At 32.6% G+C, this 26253-nt stretch overlaps 1 protein-coding gene across 3 annotated transcripts in view; it reads left to right on the top strand.

Annotated features, from left to right (window-relative positions):
- The window catches only part of GRIK2 (glutamate ionotropic receptor kainate type subunit 2), a 618311-nt gene that overhangs the window by 88710 nt on the left and 503348 nt on the right, over window positions 1–26253 (top strand). The gene's annotated exons all lie outside the window — the stretch shown is intronic.

The following is a 26253-nucleotide window of genomic DNA, read 5'->3' as shown; positions in this document are numbered from 1 at the left end:
AACAATTGTAGAAACAATATCATGTAACTTACACATAGTGGCCCCTCTTTTCTTGCATCATTCATTTGTTCACATCTTTTGTGAAAATAACCGACATGTAAAACATAAACTGCTGAAAAAAATACAATGTGACTTACACATAATAACAGTCACACTGTGACTTAACATAGGAACAATTGTAGAAACAATATCGTGTAACTTACACATAGTGGCCCCTCTTTTCTTGCATCATTCATTTGTTCACTCAACAAATATTTATTAATAATGTATACTAATTATATGGTGCTCTAGGTGCTGTGAATACAGCATTAAATTTTAAAAAAAGACAAAAATTTTTGCTTTCATGGAGCTTGTCTTTTGGTGGGGGAATAGCAAAATTAGGGAGAATTTTTTTTCAGCATTATATAGGAAAAGACATTAACACTGAATAAATGTTATCATTTTATTAGTCAGTAGGCAAAACACTATTCATTAAGAGGAAAGTCTGATTTGTATCTTTTAATTACCAAGGAATGTACAACCACTCTCTAAACTCCCTAAAGTTAAGATACCAACTCTAATCCTTTGGATTTTTGACTAAAATGGATGTTAACTATAAAGGTATAAGTTTTCATCTTTTCTATTTCTACTGTTTGAAAACTGAATATAAGGAAGCTCTAAATAGACATGAGAATTAAAATTTTTAAGCATCATTAGTGCTTCTAGTAATATTTTTATAATATCTTTTGTTCTCCTTATAAATAATCATCCTGCCCTGTCTTTAGCCAAATTATTCTGACCTAACTGAGGAATGCAAAGCATGCTTATGAAAAGCTTAAAAGTCCTCTCCAATAGCAGAAGTATAACTTCTATAGCCTATGGCCCACAGAATTAATGTAATCTCTTGACAGGCCATGTGGGTAGAGCATGCGAAATTAGTCATGGATTGTGACGTTTAGAAAGCTTTTAATTTCATTCTATGGGAAAATATCTTTATCAGTAGAAGAAAACAGTGCCTGTTATTACAATATACACAACTTGTTAAAGGTTTTTATGCAAGTGGTAGAGGTGAATTTGGTTTAAGGATAATCTGAGATATTGTTGAGAGATTTATTATTTTCACTTTAAGTGCTAATACATTTATTGATGGATGGATGTCTTACTAGCTTTGGGGGAACCTGAATTCTAATTTTGGTTTTACCATATGTGACTTAGAAGCCCCCTTTTCTTCTCTGGGCATGTATTTCCTTATCCAAATTAAAATTATCAGACCAAATGATGTCTAAATTCTTTGAATTAGATTCTTACAGTCATATTTACAGAAACTTTTTTTTGGTAATCCTGTTTAATTTTCAAAATGATTTTCTCAATATCGCATTGCTGATAATAGGTGGATTTACCTTTTCTCTTCCATAGGGGATGAATTTATATGTATAGAAAATATGTAAATATAATTATTGAATTTTCCTTTGTAATGCTGAGAGTTAGGAGAAAAACTAACTGGTAGGCTATAGGAAAGAGAAGCTACCTAGTATTTCAAGAGGTGATTATTTTTTGGAAAACTAAATTCTATTCTGCTTAACACAAATTTGTCTAAAATAATGATAATGTTGAATATCTATATTTTAATTAGAATTCTAAGACTGTTACTATTTTGAACACTATGACCACTAGATATAATTTAAAATATAAACCTACTTATAGAATATCCCCATTTATCTGTGGCTCCAAGTATTCGCAAAATGTCATAAATACTCAGAGGAGAGTGCGCCCCATTTACATAAGGAGGTGATACACGATTAACTTTTCTTCCAGGAGTAAAAATCCCTTTGACAGTTATCCCAGACACACACTATTTTCCATTAAGTAACTGGCTAGAGAACCATGAAAAGTGGACATGGGGCACTTTATGTTCCATGGGAACTCGCCAAGAAGAGCCAAGGAAGTACCTGGAGGTCAGTTGATTATTCTACTGTGGAAACATATTCATTTGAAACACAGGTGAAGTTCAATTGGCATTTTTATTTCCCCAACACTGATTTATTTACTTTTTCCTTGAGAATATATATTTTTAATATGGTGGTGTTTTGAAGCACTTCTATAGAAGCTGAATTTGTGAAATCACTATCTTGCCTATTATGGTAACATAGTGTTTGATTGTCTTGGTAAACTTACTAAGTTATTCTCTTTTGTAATTAAGTTGTTGAAGTTAAAGAAATCTTCTTAGGGACTATTTAGATGACTGGCTATGCTTCTCCAGGCATGTGGCGCTCTTCCATAGAATTCTCATTTTCTAAGTATGTGGTATGACTTTAGAAGACTCCAGATAAACCCAACTATCCATTGGTACTTCTCTGACGGTGTTATGGACTATGAAATCTCATCATTAGAGATTTTGTTCTCTAAATAAGGTGCTACTGGAAGTATATTTTGTCAGTTTGGAAAATATAGCATTTTTTCGTCTGAAAGAGAAAGATCCAAGTTCAGTGTTATAATATAGTTATTAGGGAAAGGAAAATGTTAAAATGATGGTGATATTCTTAAATGACTATAGCTGTTATTTGAATATAAATATGATTTAATCTGATTAACAGTATGCTCAGTGACATCCTAGTGCCATGAAGAAGTATGGAACCATGATAGCAGCATGGTCTTTATTTACAAGGAAATTTTGCTCTGCATGGAAGGATAAAACATGGATGTTTACAGAGATAAATAACAAAGTAAGCATTAAGTAATAATGTGTTTAGAACTCACCACATGCTATGAGCTATGCTAAACATCTTTCAAGGGTCATATCACTAAGTAATCAAGAGTCCTATAAAGTGGAACTACTGATGACTCCAGTTTGCAGATGAGAAAACAGAGACATAGGAAGCTTAAGAACATCTCCAGAGTCATAGGGCCCACACATATTGGTGAGTCAAACTCCAGGCAGTCTGACTACAGTATGTGCCCTTAACCTCCCCATGAACTTGAATTCATGAAGGAGTATGGTGCAGACAAGAATTGTTATAGAAGTTCAGAGGAAGCAGTGGTGGTGAAGGAAGGCATCATAGAGGAAAGAGACTTTAGCTGTGCTCAGAAATATGTCTTATATTAGTTAACCCAGGCTGCCATAATGAAATACCATTTATTGAGTGCCTTAAACAACCGACATTTATTTCTCACAGTTCTGGAGTCTGGGAAGGCCAAGAATAAGGTGCTGGCAGGTTTGGTTCTTGGTGAGAGCCCTCATCCTAGCTTGTAGACAGCTACCTTTTCACTGTGTCCTCACAGGGAAGGGGAGAGATGGACGGCACAGGGCTCTTCCTCTTCTTAGCAGGGCAACAATCTCATCATGGGGGTCCACCCTCATAACCTCATCTAAAACCTAATTACCTTCCAAGGCCCTACAATATATCCAGATAGCATCACACTGCGGGTTAGGGCTTCAGCATATGAATTTTAGCATTCAGTTTGTCTTGAATAGAGGCATTACTGTAAGATAAAGATTGAGAAGGAGATCATGGTGACATTGATTTTAACAGTTTATTTATAAGATCACTAAGTGTACTACTCTTTATTGATATTTGACCTGCCTCTAGTGTAACTTTTCCACCAAGGAGAATAGCAAAACTACAACACAGCAGCCTTGGGAAAGTGACGAGAATGATAAAAACAACAAAAATAAGAACATCTTTATCTTAATATAGGCACTGTGCTAAGTACTTCTCGTAAAATGTTTTTTGAATCTTCACTTTCATTTCTAGTAATAGCGTGGAATAGGCTGATGGAAAAAACTTTAGTCACATATTCACACACCCCAAACACACATCTTAAAAAACCAAAACAAAAACTTGATCTTGTGAAAAAGTAAGAGAAATCTTCAGAGATCACAAAGAGTGACAAAGTTGGCATCCAGGGAGGTCTGCCACTTCTTGGTGACCCTCTAACTTCAATGAGCCACATATGTGAAGGTCAAGGGGACAGAACTTGGGGTCTAGCAAGGTGGAAGTTGGATTGGAAATGTGCCCCCAAACCTGTGACCCCTAAATGGCTACTTTCTCAGTAAGTTTAGGAAAAAAGGAAAAAAAAACTTATCTGTCCAAAAAAAGAAATATGTCTGTTTGTCATTCTAAACCTTGTTTCTAGATGAGGGGAAAAAGGAGAAAAGTTTCACACTCATCTGGGGCTGGGATTTACACTGCCATCTGGGTGGCCTGGAAATCATCAATTCAAAAATATAGTTAAGTTGTGCTGGGTTGGTCCTAGGCACATGATAGAAGCAGACACAAACCTGCTCTGGAGGAATGTAGTTTAATTTTTTAAATGAGTCCAAAATGTTTTAATTATGAAAAAATTCAAAATTACAAATATTGAAAGAGTAGTACAATGAACACTCATACACCCACCAATTAGATTCAACGGTTGTCAGCATTTTGCCAGATTTTCTTTATATCTGTTTCTTTCCTCTCTGTTTCTACTTTTCCATTTTCTCTCTTATTGTTGAAACATTTGACTATAAGTTGCAGATATCATAATGCATTATCCATAAACATTTTACATCCCCCCAGAATACCTACTTACATACCACATTACTATCCTCATCACTTCTAAGATAATAATTTCTTAATGTCATCTCATGCCTAGTGGATATTCAAATTTCCATGAATGATGCTAAATATCTTTATCACTGTTATTTTCCTAGGGTTCTATCATAGTTCACACACATATTATACACATATATTTTATATATATAATATATGTCTGGATTAATTGAAAGTAAGTTCTAAATGTGTATTAGGGAAAGTTTAAACTTTATTTGGAAAAAAATTATCTCTATTATGTATTTCATATTACATTTCTTTTGGGGGTACAAGAAGTTAAGATATTGCTCTTAGTGAGGCTGAGGTTGATCACTTCGTTAAGGTGGTGATTACCAGATCTCCTTGTAAATGTACTTATTTTTTTTCTTTGCCATTAGCAAATTATCCTTAGGGTGATACTTTGCCCCAGCTTGAATACCTTGATTCCAAATGACTTTTCACCTATTAGTGTCAGCATTCTAAAATGATACTAGCTGAATCAATTACTTTGAGAGTTTATATTCTTTAGCTGATATTTAACATTTATTCACTGATGTTCTTCTGTAATGCTGACTTTTCCTTTCTCAACTGGAAATGAACTACTATTCCTCCTAAAAGGTAAGTGATTTTTTTTCCCCTTCAGTTGCCAATTCTTAGAGAAAATTATTGACATAACCGCCACCTCCAATAAGGACAAATAAATAAATCTCTCCTCCTCCCTTTTTTTTTCTCTCTTGAGCATCACTACAAACTCATTTTAAAAAATTTATTCCATGAGTTATAATAAATTACAGTTATTGTTCTTTTGAAGGCCACATTGTCCTAAGCTTTCTCTTCTGTCTTGTTGACATGCCCTCATTTGTTTTTGAGAGTTTCCTCTGTATAGTACAAGATGTCCTAGGCTATACTTGTACTTTCCCTGCCCCAGACCTGGAATTGGGCACTTCTCCAGGGAGCCCAGAGTAATGTCCTTTAAAGACAGACAATTCCTTTGGATAACTTTACCAGTAACATAGACTCACAATAAAAAAAAAAATGATAAAATATATGATAAGGTAAGTATCACTGGAGGGAGCAGAGAAAATAAATTCTAGAATCAGACTTTCAAATAATATGAATATTAATTATCATATTCAGAAAAACAAATGTGTTTACTATATTAATAGAAATAAAAGAGGGGATTGATGGTTTAGCAAAGGAACAAGAAAAATAAGACTATCAAAAATAACCTGGTAGATTTGAAAAAGAATTAAATAGAACTTCTTGGAATAAAACATGTGTATTTGTGTTTAGAAGTACAATAGCTAGTTTCAATAGTAGATTAGACACAGCTGAGAGAATTAGTGAACTAAATTATCTGAAGAATTATCCAGAATGCCAGAATGTAGTGCAGGTGTTAAAGAGAGAGAAAAGTTTCAGATACAGACGATGGAGTGAAAAGGCATAATATACATTTCATCAGGCTACTTGAAGGTGAGATTAGAGAAAATAGAAGAAAGGCAATAGTCAAAGAGGTAATGGGTAAGAATTTTCTGGAAATATTAAAGACATGAATCCTTAGATTCAAGAAATCCAATAAAAGAGAAATTCATACCTAGACACATTGTAGTGAAATTTCACAATATCACAGACAGACAGAAGACTCTTAGGAGCAACCAGACAGAAAATACAGCTTATCTACAAAGGAACAAAATTCAACTAACAGCTAACTTCTTAATAGAAACAGTGGAGAATAGAAGTTAGTGAGATGATATCATCAGTTTCTAAGAGACAGTAACTCTCAACATAGAATCATATACTTTGTAATATTACTTTTCAAAAACATGGGCAAAATAAAAATATTCTCAGGCTACAAATATTGAGAAATTTCTACTGACCTACTGATCATCACCAAATGAACTCTTAATGAACATAATTTAGGAAAAAGGAAAAAGAACCTTGAAGTGAGGTCAGGGATGCAGAAAGGAATTATCAGAGAAAATGATCAACATATGTGTAAATATAAACCATCATGGGTTGAATAAAATAGTAACGAAGTCTAATGTGTAAAATTATAAACAAGAACTAAAATACTAGACAAAAGTAGCATAGCGATCTGAGGAATAGTGACTGACATTAAAGCATCTATTATCTTTGTATTCTTTTGATTAAAATTAGATTATGTTAATGTATGTGCTATAATTTCTAAGGTAATCAGGAAAATTATAGAAATAAGTACATGGACATACTTGGACAGAGCAGGGACAAGCAGACATCCAGGCAAGGAGCCTGTGCAAGAACGTATTCTTTAAAAGTATGTATCTTGGAACCTCTGAGGTTTAAGACTTTAAAAATTGTTACCTTTACTGATGATACTGTTTATAAAACTAAGAAGTATTCAGTATAGAGAATTTGGAATACCAGATTATATCGTTCAAAATAAATATACATCTGAATATATTTTAAAACAAATAATATCCGATATCATTTAATACCTCATGTATATATACACACACACAAGTGTATAAAAATAAAATTATCTGTAATTTCTTTATTTAGAGATTGTCAATATTCTGACTTACCCTCGTCAGGCTTTTTTCTATTTTATCTATTATGTAATTTACAATATATAAATATATTAATATATTTGTGTATACTATATATTATATAATTTATCATGTAGATATCTACCACCTGTACACCCACCCACCTACATACTTGTTTATCTAAATTCCCATTTATTCATTGTCTAATTCATCCTTTAAGATGCAGGTAGTATTGGATTGGTTTCCATGCATATGAAAAGTTCATTCAAGGTATTTGAATCTTGGGCACATATGCATCTCTGATTATTTTCTTATGACAAATATCTTAATGTGGAATTACTTAATAAAAGTTTAGGAATGTTTTTAAGGGTTCTGATTCACATTGCCAGTTTATTATAAAGGTTGTAACAGTTCATATCTCAAACAGTATATGGGAATATACATTTCACTTATGAAGACTGGTTGATGTTATACAAAAACATTTTTTTTTCACATCAGATTTTTCTAAGTAAATATTTTTACAGATTTTATTTTCTCTCCTAAATTATATACTGACTTAGAGGGAAAATAGGATGAGAAAGGAAAGATGTGTGTTGGTACTTTGTATATCTGGACTTTTCTAAGCAGAAAAATAAAATAATGAAATGTCTGCATGGCCAAAAATGTACAACCTGAAAATAAAGCCTTTTTTTGGAGTAGTGTTGTGAAACAATGCCTATGATTTACTTTGGAAGTGTGCCCATAACTCCCATTAGTAATAATGAAAGTTAATGACATGCCTTATGGGATCAGACAATGGTCTTTAATATTTGTAGCTACTTGCTGGGGTAGAAGCTATTGTGTATTGTCAGTGGGTGTCAGTTTGTAATTACAAATTGCACAAACATTATACACGGTATGTATTTTGCCAACAAGGATTAACTTGGCATCTAGAAAAATGCTTCCTTTCAGTGCCTAAGAAAAACAAAATCTGTGCCTTTTAAAGTAATACAGTTTGGAGAATAACTAAACACCCATGAAGTATCATTTATTATTTTTACATTTAATGAAGAAGTGTGTGTTTTTGGATTTTTTTTTAAGTTTTAAGTGATCATTTACTATCATTAGTCCCCAAATAATGAGTGAGTGACCTTTCAATTAAAAAAAAAAAAATCTGTACTTATCCTGAGCTTGAAGGTCACTTACATTTTGGCCAATATATATAGTTCACTCAGTTTAGCTAACATAAGGATTTAAAGAGAGATTGATCAAATAAACCTTTGAAATAGCTTCAGTCATGGTTTAAGAAATAGCTTTGTTACTTGATGACCCCTGGTTTTATGTTTGGTAAAAGAGCCTAAGTAAGCTAAAATGTTTTTAAAGTAAAAAAACACAATTTTCAAGAGGCTAAATGGATCTAATTCACTATCTTCTGCCCTTCTCACTCACTGATCCAGCCACTCCCAGCTTCTCAAACATACCAAATTCCTTTCCACCTCAAGGAATTTCATACCTGCTGCTTTCCTCTTAGTGTGTTATCTTTTATTCACTCTCCTTGTTATTCTCCAATAATTTGCTTCTCTGAGTAAGCTAATTTGAGAAAGCTACCCCCTCTGTTCTTTCTCTTCATACCCTGCTTTTTTTCTTCCTTTAAAGACCTTGCCACAGCTTGGGATTCCGTATTCATCTTTCCATTTGCTTAATCATTCTGTGCCTCCTGCATTAGATGATAAGCTCCACAGTGTCAGAGATCATGTCTTACTTTCTAACCATCTGTTTTCAATGCCTGCCATAGTGCCAGGCACATAGTAAATGCTCAATAAATACTTTGTTGACTTAACGTAAAATAAATGGTCAAACAAGTGAACCAGAAATATGTAAATTTGGAAGGTGGATTATATTCGCTTTTTATTGAGCTTTGTTGAAATATGGTGTTTTACACCCTTGGTGTTCATGTTTTAAAATAGGGTAATAACATTTTTATTCCACCAGATGGGAGTATGAAGTTGAAAAGAATGCTGAACCTCTTATTGCTTATTCTTTTTTTATGTATCTAATATCATAAAATTTCATTCTTAGTACTAAAGATTTATTTCTTATCTAAAAGTTCCATATGTTCACATTCATAGCTAATTTAAAGTTAACTTTATATTCTGAATTTTAAAAATGTTATGAAATTTTACTTGAAAATAAGACATAGAAATTTATGGCTAAAATAGCCTGTTATGCTAATTGAATGTTCCAATTTAAATGTTAAGCGTTAGTTATTTTTATAAGCTCATTTTTATTAATAAACACCGTTATAAACACTGTAAAGATGGGATGTGTTTACAAAGACTTTGATATGTGATGATAAAGTTTGACTTAGAAAAAGTTGGTAGTATTTGAAATAGTAATACTATTTTCTTTCACTTACCAAATGCAAATGTCTTGGTCAATTTAAAGTAAAATATTCTATTTTCTTTAGCAAACTTTATGCTTTTTATTGATATGTTAGTACATTTTATAGCTGTCATAATATAAAGGCTCTGTTTTAGAAGATTCAATTAATTTTGTAGCAAATAAAGCTTAGGGTTGTATTGGTTTATAAGAATGGCAATGATATTTAAGTACATTTTCATGTACTTTGATTTTGTGATTCCTTTAAGCCCCCTCTTTTATTTTTGGTTAATTTTGGTTAATTTTGCAGAAACATGTTGTTTATTTGCAATGTTTGATAATTCTCATATCCGCCACCAAAATTAGTTGCTTTAAAACTGGACTATTTTCTTGATACTTGTAAGGTTTACAGCCATTGTATAGGCATATACTCTATATTACGATCCATTAGGGTGGGAACTGTTTTGCAAAGCCTAAGACATGTCCTTTAAGTAGCAGGGAAGGATCCGATTGAGTATTCTAGGTTTTCATGAATCTTGTGGCGTGAAATAATTTTATGTAGGAATTAATTTAGTAATGGTAGATTCTAGATTAAAGGCCTTAAAATAAATTCATCCTCTATGTGATTGCCAATATTATCTCTATATGCATAGAAAGAGTTGTGGGTTTTTTTTTTTTTTTCAAAAAAGCCAGTTATTGCGTATTGAATTTTAGAGTGAATAAGTCTAGGAATTCTAAATTCTAAGTGTAGGTCTGTTACTATAATGATAAATTAGAATTTATGATTCAAAGATATATGGGATTTACATAGGGATAATTTTTCCTCTTAATCTTTATTTGTATTGCTGAGATTTGGAACGATCTGAGTTTTCTAGGCAACTTCATTGTTTTTATATAGAACTAAATTTGTTGTAACAGACAATTGACTAACTTTTAAGTTAAGGTGACTTCGCAAAAAACTACTTTTGGTGAATGGCTTTAAACCTGATCTTGATGAATTTTAGTATACTTGATGAATTTTCCTCTGCATAATTCTGAATGAATTTAAATGAGTAAACTAGATGTTAGAAAAATATGAATTTGCTTTTCTTAATAGTACTGTTATCCTGCATGATTTTTTTTTTTATTGGAGTATAGTTGCTTTACACTGCTGTGGCAGTTTCTGCTGTACAGCAAACTGAATCCTCCATACATATACATATATCCCCTCTTTTTTAGATTTCCTTCCCATTTAGGTCACCACAGAGTACCTAGTAGAGTTCCCTGTGCTATACAGTAGGTTCTCATTAGTTACCTGTTTTATACATAGTAGTGTATATATGTCAATCCCAATCTCCCAGTTTGTCCCACCCCCCCTTACCCTACACGACTGATGGGAAGAAAGTAAACACACAAAAAAACACATCTCTAAACTGCTAAAACATATTTTTGAAAACTGTTGTCCCTCAAAGACTTTTGTTCATATTTATTGGCATTTATTTTATTGGTTATTTATGGTATTGATTCATTCTGCATATTTTAGTAATGTAGTATAGTTTTTAGTATCCAAAACCAGGGTTTGGATCCTGACTCAACTCTATGACTGGATCAGGTTGAATATATCTGTAAATTGAGTACAACAGTATCTACCTTTCAGGGTTTTAATATAGAGTAATACAAGGCATGTCAAATGTTTAGATCACTGCCTGGTGAGGTGCTTGCTTGATAAATGCTAGTTATTGTTATCAATACTTTACAAGCTATGACAGCTTTTCTAGATTGTTCTTTTATCAAAAAAATGGAGATTGTTGTATATCTTGAGATAAGCGTGATGTTGAGTTACCTTTTCAATATTAATAACAAGAATGTTTTCTCAGCTTAAGGACCAATTCTCTTGACAATCATATAAGTGCAGATTTAAAGGTAAACAAAACTTCCAGAGCAGTTTCAGAATCATAAAAAGTGTCTTGAATAAAAGAAGGGTCTGGGAAAAATCCCAAGTACTTCAACTGTATCTCAGCATTAATATGTGATTCTATGTAAATACATTTGGAAGTGGATTTTTTAAAAAATTCCATTAAATAGGGAGGACTACTTTTCTAGATATCTGTTTTTAAATAATTTTCAAAACTAACTAGGGAGGCTGAGAATTGAAGGCAGTTTCATTTGTTTTTCTAGACTATGCCATTAATTTAAAATTCAGAGAGCAGTTGATATTATGCATATAATATAAAGTTTGAAATCATTACACTAAGCAGTGATTTTTATCAAATACTTATACCAATTACCTTGCTTGTAATTTTAGATTGCATAATTGCTGCACAGATACTTCAGTGGCAACATATGTCACATCTATCTACTCAATGACCACACTTCATTGTGTCTAGACATATTCTGATGGGCTTTACATTCAAATTGACAAGTGAGGCATTTACTAGTCAGTATATCCTGTAGATTGTATATCTGGCTTGCTCAATTGTACTTTTTAAAAGCAGCAAAGGCTGTAGAAAGAACTAGATTAACCTCATTTCAAACCTGGCTCTTATTAGCAGTGTGACCTTGGGAAAGTTCCTTAGCGTTTCTGAATTTGTTTCCTCATCTATAATATTGTGATAATAATATAACAATGAAATATTACTTATCCTGTTGGCAAAAATTAATGAAATTGATATAGGAAAACAGTACACTATTGGTGAGAATATTCATTATTAGAACATATCTGTAGGGAAATTTGATGTTACCTATTAAACATTAAAAGGTACAGTCCCTTTGACCCAGTAATACCATTTTTGGAATATATTCTACAGAAATGCACTGGTACAAATAGACTTATGTTCAAGGATGTTTATCAGAGCATTGTTTATAATCTAACTTTGGAAATACTTAAGCATCCATTATTAGGAAAAAGTTAAATGAACCATGATAGAGTCATACACCAAAGAAAGTGCTGAAATGAAAAGAAGTCTGGAATACCATAAATGAAAAATATATCACAGGTTGTGAAAAGTATATTATTTTTGTAAAAATATGAATATAAAGATAATATGTAATTACATATCTATATTAATTAATGCAATATGTATTTCCTGCATACTGTTATAATTACTTTGAAGATCACTAAAATGATATTTACACAATTATTGATAGTGGTTCCTTTTGTGAGGAGAGTGCTATGATATCTGGGTGTTGGAGACTGCTGAATACATTCATGTGTAATGTGTGTATTGAAACATTAAAGATAAAACAGATCATTACAAAAATACTTTTTTTAAAAAAAATATGTAATTCCTTTTTTCTACTATTTTAAATCCCCTTGGCATCATTCTAGTTCAGGATTCTCATTATTTCACTAGAGATTCTTACTCAAAGTGGGACAGACAGAATACTCTAGAGTGTAAATAAATTCTGTGTAGGACTTGAAGGCTTTTGCAAGCTGTTTGCCATCGCCCTCGCTTTCAGCTGGGGGTGGCTGCTCTAGAGAGGGGTAGCTCACAGGTGGGGCTTGTGTGCTCCAGGTGATGCTGCTCACAGATAGGGGCAAAGAGGGCTAAGAAAACTAAAACCCAACCTCCAAGGGGAAGACATGGGAAAAAGCCCATAAAGAAGAAGAGTACACAAAGGAGCGGGGAAAGCCTGGAGATTGTAGCATTATTGGAATCTGGGAAAGACCACGTTTTAAGGAAAGCAGTGGTCAACCTTGTCAAAATCTGCAGGGAAGTCAGATCCATTAGGTATTGAAATGTAATCTTTTAAGTACAGAGTGATAATTGTCAACTCTGGTGAGAATGATTTCAGTGGAGGTTGGGGTGTGGGGAGAAAGTTAGGATCCAATCCCAAAGTAAATTGATGAGTAGGAGGTGAGAACACAGGTGTTCTAGACCTCTCTTTTTCAAGACATCTGGCTATGAATGGAAGAGAGGAGGGTGGAATAAAAGGGAAGAGGCTTTTTGATGTACTCAATTTTACCAATTTTTGAAGGGTAATATAGGTAATCATTTTTGGTAGACATCCCAACTTCAAATGATTAACTGGAAATCAAATCAGTTCCGTTGCTTAAGCATACATTTTCTAACCAGTTTTTCTTGGAAGGTGACCAAAGAAGTAATATTGTTCTAATTTTGACATTTTTCTTGACAACTTGCTGAGATTTTTGATGGTCAAAGGGGATGTTTAGTCATTTATTGCATTCAAGTTTCATGATGCAAGTTTTGGAGTGATCCTCTTCTCTCTTTCCATGGATTAAACAAAACTCCGTGTGTGCTTTGACACTCTCCTCAGTGTTCGATTTGTAACATTTTGGCTTTGCTTATGGCTTGCTTTCTGTCAAACTCTATGCCTTCTCCCATCCCATAGTACTAGGCTAGAAGTAGAAGCAGGCAAGATGGTACAGCAGGAGGCTGTGGAGGAGGAAGGAAGAAGATAGGCTTATCTAGAAATGCTGTGTGGAGGACACCTGGAAGCCATGAAGAAAGCAACTTGTAACATCATGGTTTAACCCAGACTTCCATCAATTGTTAAAAAGTCAAGAACTAGGTATGTCTAAATACTACTCCCTCTATTTTATTGATGAACAAACTAGGGATGTGTGTATATAAATATATATACATATATTTGTGTATACAAATATTTATATATTTACTATATATATTATAAAATGGGTAATACATTCTAAATTTCATTTTTATCTTTGGTCCCACTCAAGTTATTGCATTGATCCATGGGACAGCCCAGATACTGCATAGTATTTTATACACTTCCCTGAGACGTAAAGTACATTTAAAATGTTGTGCTTAACAAAGGGATCATTTGTTTTGCATAACTATTTTACTCAGTTATAAGGATATGAATCATGTACCAGGTGAGTGAATTATATTTCAATGTTTTTGTGTGTGTGTGTGATTTAAGACATGACTGTAGAAAATCTGGAAAGATATGACTGTAGAAAAGTAAGAAAAATCCATTATACCATAATTGAGATTTTATCACTGTAAAAATTTTTAGTAATTTTTTCTTTCAGACTTTTGATTTGAAATGCCTTTGATTTAAAAGGAAATTTTCTATTTGCGTTGGTCATACACAGGACAAAAACAACAATATGAATTATGCTAGTTTGGTTTTTACACCCTGGGCCAGTAGTTGAAGCTTGGATTTAGCAACTGAATCTTTAGTTATGCAGATATTATATAAAATGCTCTGTTTTGTTGTATGTTGCTTTCATTGTAAATTATTTTAAATCCTTTGTGGAGTTTAGGAGGTTATGCATGAAAAAATAAGGTGAAATCTTATTCTAACTAGAAGTTGCCTATTAGTTTCATAGCCCAGGATACCCCTTGTGTAAGCTGTGTATTTCCCATATGCCATCAGAAATTCTCATGAAAAAAATGTGTCCTTAGGCACAATCATGGTGAATTGTAGAGAGGAACGAGAAATGATTAGTTTTTACAGTTCAAATGTCATACTTATTAAGTCAGTATTTTTTGAAATAGGTACACTATGCATGTATATATATATTATCATTGTTCGTTTTAGGGAACAACCTCATTTGATAAAGTTCAGCTCTAGCATTAAGTTTAAAAATACTGTGTGTCTTTAGTCTTTGGTGGATTTGATGTCTTAGATTGCTGACGATTCATTGTTTTCATTACCCATATTGTTCAGTTAACATCCATTTTCATGTTTTATTTTCTTTGTGAGTTTTCCATTCTGCTTTCATGTCTTCTAGTACCTGGCACATTTTATGCCGAGAGAAGTTCATTTGTTGCTGCCTTTGAAAGTGTTGCTTAAACTGATGTCCTTTTCCAATGACTTATGGAAGTTTTTCTATATTAATCAGCTGGCTGTAGTCTGGTACTTCATTATAGAAACGTGAAGAGTGTTTTCACACCTAGGCTCAGCCTGCTGACTCTCTCTCCTTCAACACTTCCATTTTCTGTGACTTCTGAAGTTATTAGCATTGACACTAAACTGAAAATGTGGTTGGCCCTATTGTGCCAGACATGGAAAACAGAAATAATAACAATACCATTCATATTACAGAGACATTTCCCTACTGAATCCGTGTGAGTTCCCTCAGTTTGTTGATCTAACTTCACAAAGTCCCAAGTGGATTAGTAGCTAATGTACTAATTTAAAGTTAGATGAAGTAAGGAAGGGAAGGATAGTCAATTCTCGCTTCTTTCTAAGATGAGACCCCAAGGATTAGACTCTTGTACAGTCTCTTGTACAAACAACTACTTGAAAAACTTAAAAGCAGAAGACTATTTTTCATCCAAAAAGTAAAGGTGTGGCAATCTCTGATTACCTCCTTGATAAAAGTGTTTTTATTTGTTAAAATATATTAAAAACAAAACTTAAAAAGTCTCCTAAAGATTTTAAATATGTTATTAGGAATAGCTTAACAAATTGCAAATTAATAATCAAAATACAAACCTTTTTTGAGTACTCACTAGGTGCCAGATATTATTATAGTGCTTTGTATAAATTAACTAACTTAATGCTCATTTTTGTTCAATGAAACATGTATTGCTACTATAATTATTCTCACTTTTCAGGTGAGGAGGATAATGTGTACTGGGATTCATTACCTTCTTCTCAGACAGTCACACAGCCATGAAGTGGCAAAACTGGGGTCCAAGCCCAGGCAGCTGGCCCCAGCGCCCACAGGTTGATCTCAACTGGGCTTCTCTCTAGTTAGGAACATTCCTCCTGGGAATTAGGACTTGGTTCAGAGAGAGGTGTTTTTTTTGTTGTTTTGTTTTTGTTTTTGTTTTTCCAATTGAAAAATGTTGGGCTTTTTTTTTTTTTTAAATCTTATTTTCATATGAAAATTCAAAATCCATGTTCTTCTCATGGCCTTAGTCCTTCAATGTAATATAGACGTGTAAAGAATGAGTTCAAACATATTTATTTAAAGTGGTTTTAAAAAGAGTTCAAATATAAATATTTCTAAATATGTGATTTTAGGACTGAAATTTTCAACTTTCACTTTTGTATTTAGCTTCACATATACTAAATGAATATACTTTTTCAAAAGAACAGTTGCGTAAAAATACAATTAAAACCATAATTTACAGGTGTCTTCATTTTCATTTCTTGACTGCATAAGGCTAGTGATTGATAAATCTCAATAGAGCTTTTCTTTCAAATTTTGAAAGCAGCTGCCAATACTGTTAGCTCCCGATATATTTTAAATGACGTTAGTTTCATACGTTCTAAGGTCCCAAAGTGTACAGCTATGTTTATATTTTGTAAGAGCTGTAAAGATATGAGGAATATTTTGAAGAAATGAATTTGATACAAAGTGCATTGTAGGTTTTCATACCAAATAAGCCATTTTACTCGTTTAAGATTTACCTAAATAGGTTGGACTGATTAATCAACAAAAACCCTCTCTCCTTAGTATCATTAAAATGATATTCACTTGAATTATTCAGACTCCTCTGTGTGGAAAGTAGGACAGACAGACATGCAACTTTCTATGAACCTTGGAAGCAGTTAGGACCACTGTATTCCCACAAACTCTTTTTTTATATCTAATTAAACACGACTGTTAGGGTCAGATGTTTTATTTTTTACAGGCTTTGAAAATTTGACTTGACTATTTTAGGAATCTTGAAATCACACACTGAATCCTAAAAACTCATTCAGAAATTCACATATATAATTCCTTAGCTTGGAAAATACTCATATATTCTTTATTTTTTAAACAAATTTATTTATGTATTGGCTGTGTTGGGTTTTCGTTGCTGTGCGTGGGCTTTTTCTAGTTGCTGAGAGCAGGGCTACTCTTCCGTGCAGTGCACGGACTTCTTATTGGGCGTTGGCTTCTTTTGCTGAGAAGCACAGGCTCTAGGTGCCTGGGCTTCAATAGCTGTGGCACATGGGCTCAGTAGTTGTGGCTCTCAGGCTCTAGAGCACAGGCTCAGTAGCTGTGGCGCATGGGCTTAGTTGCTCCGTGGCATGTGGGATCTTCCCAGACCAGGGATCGAACCCATGTCCCCTGCATTGGCAGGTGGATTCTTAACCACTGCACCATGAGGGAAGTCCTCGTTATGTTTTTTAAAACCATACATAATAGGTGCTTTAATTAGAGCACTTTGTTTTAATAAATTGTGCTACTCAAAGAGCAGAAGATGCTTTTGATTAATTGCTTTTGGAGATATAACTTATTGCCTTAGAGATGTATCTATTTGTTGCGGGTGTGCTTAAACACACCAGTGATATTATTCTATTTATACATTAGAAATATTTTCTACTAAAGTTTTCATCAAAATTTTCTTATCAGGGTTAAGGCCAGGTTTCTTTTGAAATGTAAAAGATTGAGAACTTAGGTTTAAAAAAATATTTTAAAGCTAAAAAGAGGTGAAGATATGATATATTTACACAATGGAATATTATTCACTGGACATAAATATGAATGGATTGCAGCCAAAATAAAGATGAATAATAGAATTATTGGACATTATATGGAATGAAAAATACAAGTTGCTAAAATACAAGTTTTGATGCTATTGGAGCATCACAACTAAACTATGTATTATTTAGTAATACACAAATCAGTGGTGAAATGATGTTCAAAACGGAGGCGAGAAAAATGATAAATGGAAAAATCAGGATAATGCCCCCAGTGGGAAGGCAGGGGTGGGTTTAGGGGGAAGGTTATGATAACATCCTAGGTTAACTTAATGGTGAGACCACAAGAATTAGTTTTATCATCATGATTCTTAATTTACATAAACATATATTATTTTGGAGTCATCAAATACCGCATAATAGAAAAACCTGAAAGACAATAGTTAATTTTCTGCCTGTTCGACATTGTATTTGCCTTCAGAGAAACTAGTGAAGTGGGAAATTTAGGCAGTTAAGTAGTTGTTATGTCCATCTGAGATCAAATCATAGGCTTACTGACTTTTTTTTTTTTTCAGGTAGGGCATCCTGTCTTAAACCTTCATATTTTGTTCCACTATTTAATCTTCATTTCAAAGGAAAGATCACTTCTGAGCAAATTAAAGCATATAAGACAAAACTAAATTTAACAAATATTTACTGAGTTTTCACATTACCTGTCAGATAACATTGGATACTGCTGAAGCCCCAGAGTGAGTAAGGTGCATTTCTGCTCTTTAGGATCTTGAAGTTCAGTAGAGACGAGAGACTGAGTGCATCTAACTATAATTCCAGTTAGTACAGATTCTGAGAACACAATGTGTTAGGTAAATTTAAATGAAGGGAGTACTTGAGACTACTCCATCCCTTAAGAAAATGTGGATAAAGTCAAGCTTTATATCAGAGTTGGTATAGAAAAACATGAGACTTTTTAATTTTGCCAGCTCTCTTTTTGCTTTATTTCATAACCTTGTACATTCCTCATCCTTAGGACATTTTTTTAAGTTATTAAAAAGTTAAAAAAAAGTTATTAAAGCTTAACTTAAGCTTTAAGTTAGTAAAGACAGCTGTCTCAGTTCTATGAAATACTGTGATATAGCTTATTCCAAAGGTATATTTATATCAGAGACTCTTGGACTAGATGACATTATAATTAATTTTTATTTAATAAGTCCTTTCCCTTCTCTAAGAATCAGTTTGGTATGTTGAAAAGAGCACCTAGATTTAGAGAGGCTTTGTTTGAATTCCATTGCTGACATTTTCTGTCTATATGACTTAAGGTAAATTATTTAACTTCTCCAAGCCTCAATTTCTTCACCAACAAAATGGTGTTGGTAATCCCTCCTAGTCAGAGCTGTGAGGATTAAATTTTATGATGTATACAAAGCAGCTAACCAACCTGACCACAGTGTCTGTTATTTGTTTATATCCACCATAATGCCAGATAGGATTTAAAGCCCCTTAAAGATAAGGCCTGCAGTGTATGCAAGCTGAATTTTTTAAAACACTGAACCATTCATTCCCTAGTCCTGGAACACTGTATGCACTGAGTGATTGAATTCATAAATGAATTAACCATTAAAGTTGAAAGCTGAGGATGTTTGAAGACTACTTTCTAATTCAGCTACCAGCAAATATCTTTTTAAACAAAAATTTGCAGTTATCTTTCTGCCCTGAACTGAAAGCTTAGGAAGAAGTTATGGAGAAGCTCAGACTATCTTGTCTCTGTAACTTGGGGTGGAATAGGCACAGCCAGGAAGTGACCTAGGTAGAGGGTGAAGAATCTGGGAAACTTTCCATCTGCTTCTGAATTAGATATTAAACTTGGCTTTGTTATTTCGTTTCAAGTCCTGCCTGTAAATTCCAAAACATCAAGGGTATTTATAATCAAATAGAAAGCAACACATGCATTCCAAATGATATTTGAATTATTTGCAATTTGGTATTTTCTGCTCTATTGCTTTGCTCTCTTAAAATGAATCATTGGAGTTGACTGTAGAAATGTCGCTACTGTGTGCACAGCAGAGTGCAAAGAATGCAGTTTACATTTCAGTCTCCTCCTGTCTGTTCTGTTCAACCAACTTTCCAAAAAAGAACCATTTATGAAGTATTTTGAATTTTCAGTGCTTTGCTACTTGTTTAGAAGTGCTTGCGATTCTCCTCCATATCTATATTTATTTAATTATTATTAACTGGCTAAATTTTCTCTCATAATCTTTTTATTAATTTAGGACTATCTATTTAATTCCTGTTAAATAAATGACTATCTCAAGAAGTATAGGTAAACTTATTTCAATGACATTTAAGTGTCTTTTTGTTAATAACTTCTTAAATAAAATCAATACCCATGACCTAGTAATTAGAAGCATGTAAGGCAATTTTGAGTATTTGTAAGCGAAGGTTTGGAAGATTTTGATTCTATCAAACATCTCTGTAAGCAGTTTGGCTCTTCTGAGGTGGAAGAGGGATGATGAGAGGTATTTAAAATAAATGTAGCTTTCAAAAACTTATTTTTCACAAGTTAATAGTTTATACTTCTAATTACACATTTAGTTTTTGACAATGGTTTGCTTCCTTAACAACAAAATTATTTCAGAAGTGCTCAGGCAGACCTGAGAATTTCAATCCTAGGTTATTTGAAAAGTAAGCATCTAAATATTTTAAAGGAACATTGATGATAAATAAACTATGATTTCTGTTAAAGAAAGTGATTCTGCAATTATCTGGAACTTGGCCAAATGTGTAACAGCTATGTCTCCTGAGGAGTGGCTTAAATCTTTGCTTTTTGAACCTGTTTTCTAGGAGCAAAGGAAGACTCAGCTCGCCACTAAGTGATAGAACATACAAATTTGGGGCTATTTTTCTATTTTCTGCTGTAACTTAGCTGAATTTCAGAAATTGTATTAAATTTCATCTCATTGTAAAGAAAACATGATTAGCTGTGGAACTGCGATACTGGCTTACAGGATTCTTTTGGGTTTCAAAGATTGCATCTTTAATCCTGTGATATCTTCTGTAGATTGCCTATCTTGGCCTGGAGAAAATCGCATTTAGATGTCACCAAGCAATGCATAATCTATGGTCTTGTGCACATGTATAGAAAAAAATGTATGTTGAAAATGAACTTTCAATATGTTTACCAAGCCATTGGTTGCAGTAATATAGCATATGATAATACATTATTATTTCATACATGAAGAAGCTTGTGCATATAACTAGGCCTCTTGTAGTTAAGAGGAAGGAATACTTACTTCAACTCCAGATTCCAAAGAATATCGTGATAGTAAAGTTATTTAGTTAACTTTTAATTAATTAATATTAGTTTCATAACCTACTCACTTACTACCAGCAACATTCATGTTTCCTTGGAGGTTGTTCGAAATGCAGATTCTCTGGTTGTAACCCAGACTCGCTGAATCAGAACCTGCATTTTAACAAGGTCCCCGGCTAATTCACATGTGCAAAGGAGTTTGAGAAGCACTGGTCTTTTAGATACTTAGAGGTCTTGTTGCACAAAATTGTTACTAAAGAAACGTGTGAAGATTGTGTAAATGTTGAAAATATAATATCCACATTAAAAAATCGACATTTATAAGTTGTACTGTTTACAAACTGGGCAATTACTCAAGATGGGCCATACACAGACTTTTTAAATTGATAAAGTGTGCAATAAAAAAAATATTGATTTTAGTTTATATAAGGTTGGACACTGGTAAAATTTGAAAAGACACACTATAAACTATGTGAAAATCAATAATAATTGATTTAATAGTCATTCAATAATAATTCCAGATATGAAAACTAAAACTATATAGCATGGTACCTGTTTGTATCGGCCTATTTTAGCTGAAATTGAAAGGTAAAACTGTATCTAACCTATTGATGAAGTAATGTGAAAATAACTGGAAATTTCTTGTTGTAGCAATTGAAATTATGTCTCATTTCATCTAATTATATCATTAAGGAAATGAGAATAATGGGTTAGCTGTATATGGCACTAGCAGCAATTGTGCATATAAATAAAAAGGTGAACGTGGCTAACACTCGTGACATGTTAGCTTTTCTGAGGATTCTGCCCTGGAAGGGGCAAAGGAGGCTTATTGTGAAAGGCTGCACCTTGGTGGGTGTGATGATGATACTCTCAGGCTTCAGGTGGTGGGAATGTAGCTGTAGCACTTCCAGTCCCATCATCCTCTCAAGGTCTTCTCGAGCTGCCTTTGTTCCCAGCAAAAGTGTAATTGTGTCCTATTGGCTCACAATCTTTTTGTTTGGCTAGGTAAGGTCATGGTATGCAAGATGGGGAGGAGTAGATCTTTAAACAACCACCATAAAATAGGGCTGTAGTTACTAAAAAAGGTATAATGAATTCCAGGCAGGCAATGAACACAAAACATACAGTAGAGTAGGATTCATAAAAAAATAAATAAAATTATTGACAAAAAGATGAGATATTCTGCTTCTTATAATGTAAATCATGTGGAGGCCTTATCAATTCAGCTAATATACTAAGTGGAAATATTACAGGAAACTTGCAGGAATTTTTATAAACATCCAGTTACCTGGGCTTTAGAAAAGTTGCTCTGGCACCAGGTAAATATCTCACAGGGCTGAAAATACTGATTATAATTACCTTACAACAAAGGGAGTACTCTAAGAATTTATATATCATCAAAATCCTTCTATTCAAGCAAGATAATCATTACAGTTTAATTCACAGTGTGTCTTATACATTTGCATAGTATAATGGGAAAATACTGGTTAATGATTTATTATATGACCTGGCTTCTTGACCTTTAACTAGCAAGTTGTTTGGTTTCTGCTCCCTTTTTTGTTAAGTGAAGCTTTGGGGAAGGTCTTTAAGATCCCTCCCAATTCTGTAAAAAATTATGATCAAATTGTTCCAAGTAGCACAAATAAAGTTAATATCAAGTACAGTAAAATTCCCTTTGTATAGAGAAATATTAATGTGATCATTATTTAATGTTTATTTAAAATAGAGACATACCGCATAGCTCAATGTATTAAACATTTTTTAGAACTTTTATTGAGATACAGTTAACAGACAATAATCAGTGTATTAAACATTTTTGACTCCCAAGAAGTTTACAAAATATATACACTTTCTAATAATTTAAATGTATCATTAGAAAGACAAATTTAAAAAAAAAAACAGATTATTATCTCAAGTTTTCTCTGCTGGGAAGTTAGCAAAATGCAAATGGAAAATGACAGTACTCATTTCTTTTTCTTTTTCTTTTTTTTTAAAGCTCTTTATTGGAATATAATTGCTTTACACTGTTGTGCCAATTTTTGAGGTACACCGAAGTGAAGTACTCATTTCTAAGACTGTTTTTCCTAATTTTTATGTGGTGAAATGACCTTGAGATGTTTTAAAGTAATCTTACTTATGATTGGCTTATCCATTGGTTTTAAATGATTAGTTTAAAAATGTACTGAATTTTTAATGGAACCACCTCTGATCAATCAATAGTAGCATAATTCTTGACATTTTGGACACATAGAACAGTGGGGTGTAAACACTAATTATTGGTTGAATAGTAAAGTGGAATTGGGTAAGTTCCCAAGGAAAGTAGTTTAATAAAAAGTTGGGCCCTGAAAGTGTCATTTGCTAAATCCGTGGTTCCTAAAATTATTTTTGTTGAATATGTCTATTTGTAACAAATACATATGTACATACATGCATGTGTACATAAAATATCTTTAAGGATATAATTCTGTGATATTTATGAGTAATATATAAATACATCTATATTGTATGTGTTATAAAATATGCAAGGAAGAAATTTAAAAGAATAAGATAATGATGGAATAACTGATATTTTTAAAAGAATTTATTTACTTTCATTCATGTAATAAACATTTTTGTTATGACTAAAGTATAGAAATGGAATAATGCTAACATTTTTGTGAAGCAATGCAATAGAATATGAATCATTATTTTTAGAAAATTAACACTTTGAAATGCAGGAATTGAAAGCCTAGTTCTAAAGTTTTGTTTATTGGTTTTAATGGCTATCATAATTGAAAAGTGATTCCTCACAAAGATATATAGATCCAAATGAAGAAAGGAAATTGTTGACCAAAAATTATACCAGGGTCTTTTATTGAAATCCAACTGATGAATTTCCATCTCAATTGAAGTCATTCTTATAAACTAATCACAAGGTGTTAAGTTTATATATTCTTAACAAACTGGTTTAAAATCCTGTGAAATATTTCACACAATGAAGATATTTCTAAACATCCACTTTTACTCCTTCATAGTGATAACTTTTTTCAAAAAACAACTAATTTTTCATTTTGCTGTTAATATAATCAGCAAACCTCTATGTGGCACAGATGACGTTTATGGTCACCTCCATCTCAAAACAACGTATTATAAATATTCACTATGTTTTAAAAGTCTTGTTTTCAAATAATTAATTGCTTTGACAACATCCTGTCACACTTGGAAAACTTCTGGCTTCAAGTTCTTTGTCATAATATTTTGCCTGTGATTAATGTAAACAATGACTTTATGTGTGCTGCTATTGCTATATCCTAGCTTTGCTTTCTTTCTTTTTTTATTTCTAATTCTGGTCAGACTTACACCCTGTCATTTGTTAAACAGTCTTTCCATAGAATATTATTTTTTAAGGAAAGGATATGGGGATATATGTATAAATACAGCTGATTCACTTTGGTGTACCTCAAAAGCTGGTACAGGAGTGTAAAGCAATCATATTCCAATAAAGAGCTTAAAAAAAAAAAAGACATCACACTTAGAAATTCCACTAAATCAGGAGCAAAGGTACACACTATCACCACTATGACTGTGTAACATTTCATTGGAGATATTAGTCAAAGCAATTAGATAAAAAAAAAATAAAAATTGGAAAGAAAAAACAAAACAAAACTGTTGAATAACTACAAAAAATATGGATATAATGCACACATTTTTAACTATACAATTAACAATGTATCAGATTTTGTTCCAACTGCTGTGGAAGTTATTGTAATAATATGTAAATATTTCACATTCATAAAATGAAGAAAATAAAATCATTTTGTGATTTAAAAAAAGATTATAAATTCTTTAATGAAACTTTCTCTTAATGGCTAATAATAGAAAGTAGGACATGTTATATTTATTGAAACAATCAAACTAATACCCCAATCTGAGACATGTTAGAGACACTTATGTTTGAGTCAGCTGTGTATCAGTCCTACCACTTAAAAGATAATGAAAATGATGATAATGGAATAGAGGTCTTTTTCAGTGAAAAAAGATCATGATAGTAGATTATAGCTCTAACAAGGATACATAGTATAGAAGCATGTAAAGCGATGATCACATAGCTTGTCCGGTGGTTTTTTTTTTTTTTTTTTGAGACTAAAGTAAGACAGCTCTTTTGGGTAGATTCACAGAAACATTGAGATTCTGAAATGACGTATATAATTTTCGAATACATCTTGAGAACTTCAGTTTCTGAAAAAGATGAAACAGGAAATGTTTTCTTAATGGTACACTGATCCCTTATAGTTTAAATAACCTGAAAGGAGGCTGTCTATATTTTATATGCTGTTCATTTACATGCATATAGCTGTAATAAAATATAGACTTAGATTCAGTTAGAAGTTTGGCTGTCTTCCCAGCAAAAGGCAAGTATATAAAACTGAATTTCCTCATCTGTTAAACAAGTTGGCCTTCTCAACCCTTAAAATATATATGTATATATTGCAATGATAACACATCTTTTTACTATATTTGATAAATTCACATGCAGAAAAACAATCTATGTTTTGAGCCTGGTAATTAATAGTATGTAGTCTTGTGTTCTAAGCTATACTTCTTTTATGGAACAAATTGGCCAAATTCAAATGTCACTTTATAAGCAACTGTCAGTTGCTTTTTTTCTGGAATACATATTCTGTCCCCTGCCCTTTCTTATTGAATAAGTTGTTAAGGTACTTACTTTTATCATTTTTACTTTTTAGTTAACAAATCTGAATATTTTATAGGATGTTATAATAGTAATGCGAGGCTTTGCGGAGGATATGAAAATGTGGAGAAGGACCAGCATGTTGTAGAGGAAGGAGAGCAGGCTTCAAACCAGACTCTAAGTTGAAACCTGAATTTATCGCTTGGTAGCTGTGAAACTTTAGGAAAGTTGCTTACCTTGTATAAGTCTCAGTTTGCACATCTGAGAAGGGAGGTTAGGTGTTAAAAGAACTAAATTATAGGCTATGAAAAGGGGTCCTCCTAGGAGAAAAACAAGAAATTATGTATGTTTCTTACTGTTATAAATTCAAAGAAAATTTGAGCCAATTTTTTTTTTTACTTTTACTAAAATATTAAATATGGTATTTATCTTCCTTTGTCTTTACATCCAAGCATTCCAGAAAAGATTTCCAACTGTAGATATATTGTACTTTAAAGCAGGCAGCGTGATGTG

Source organism: Hippopotamus amphibius, chromosome 6 (genome assembly GCF_030028045.1).
Source record: "Hippopotamus amphibius kiboko isolate mHipAmp2 chromosome 6, mHipAmp2.hap2, whole genome shotgun sequence".
NCBI classification, from domain to species: domain Eukaryota; kingdom Metazoa; phylum Chordata; class Mammalia; order Artiodactyla; family Hippopotamidae; genus Hippopotamus; species Hippopotamus amphibius.
The sequence above is the reverse complement of the archived record's forward strand: the minus strand, read 5'-3'. Positions and strand labels throughout refer to the sequence as shown.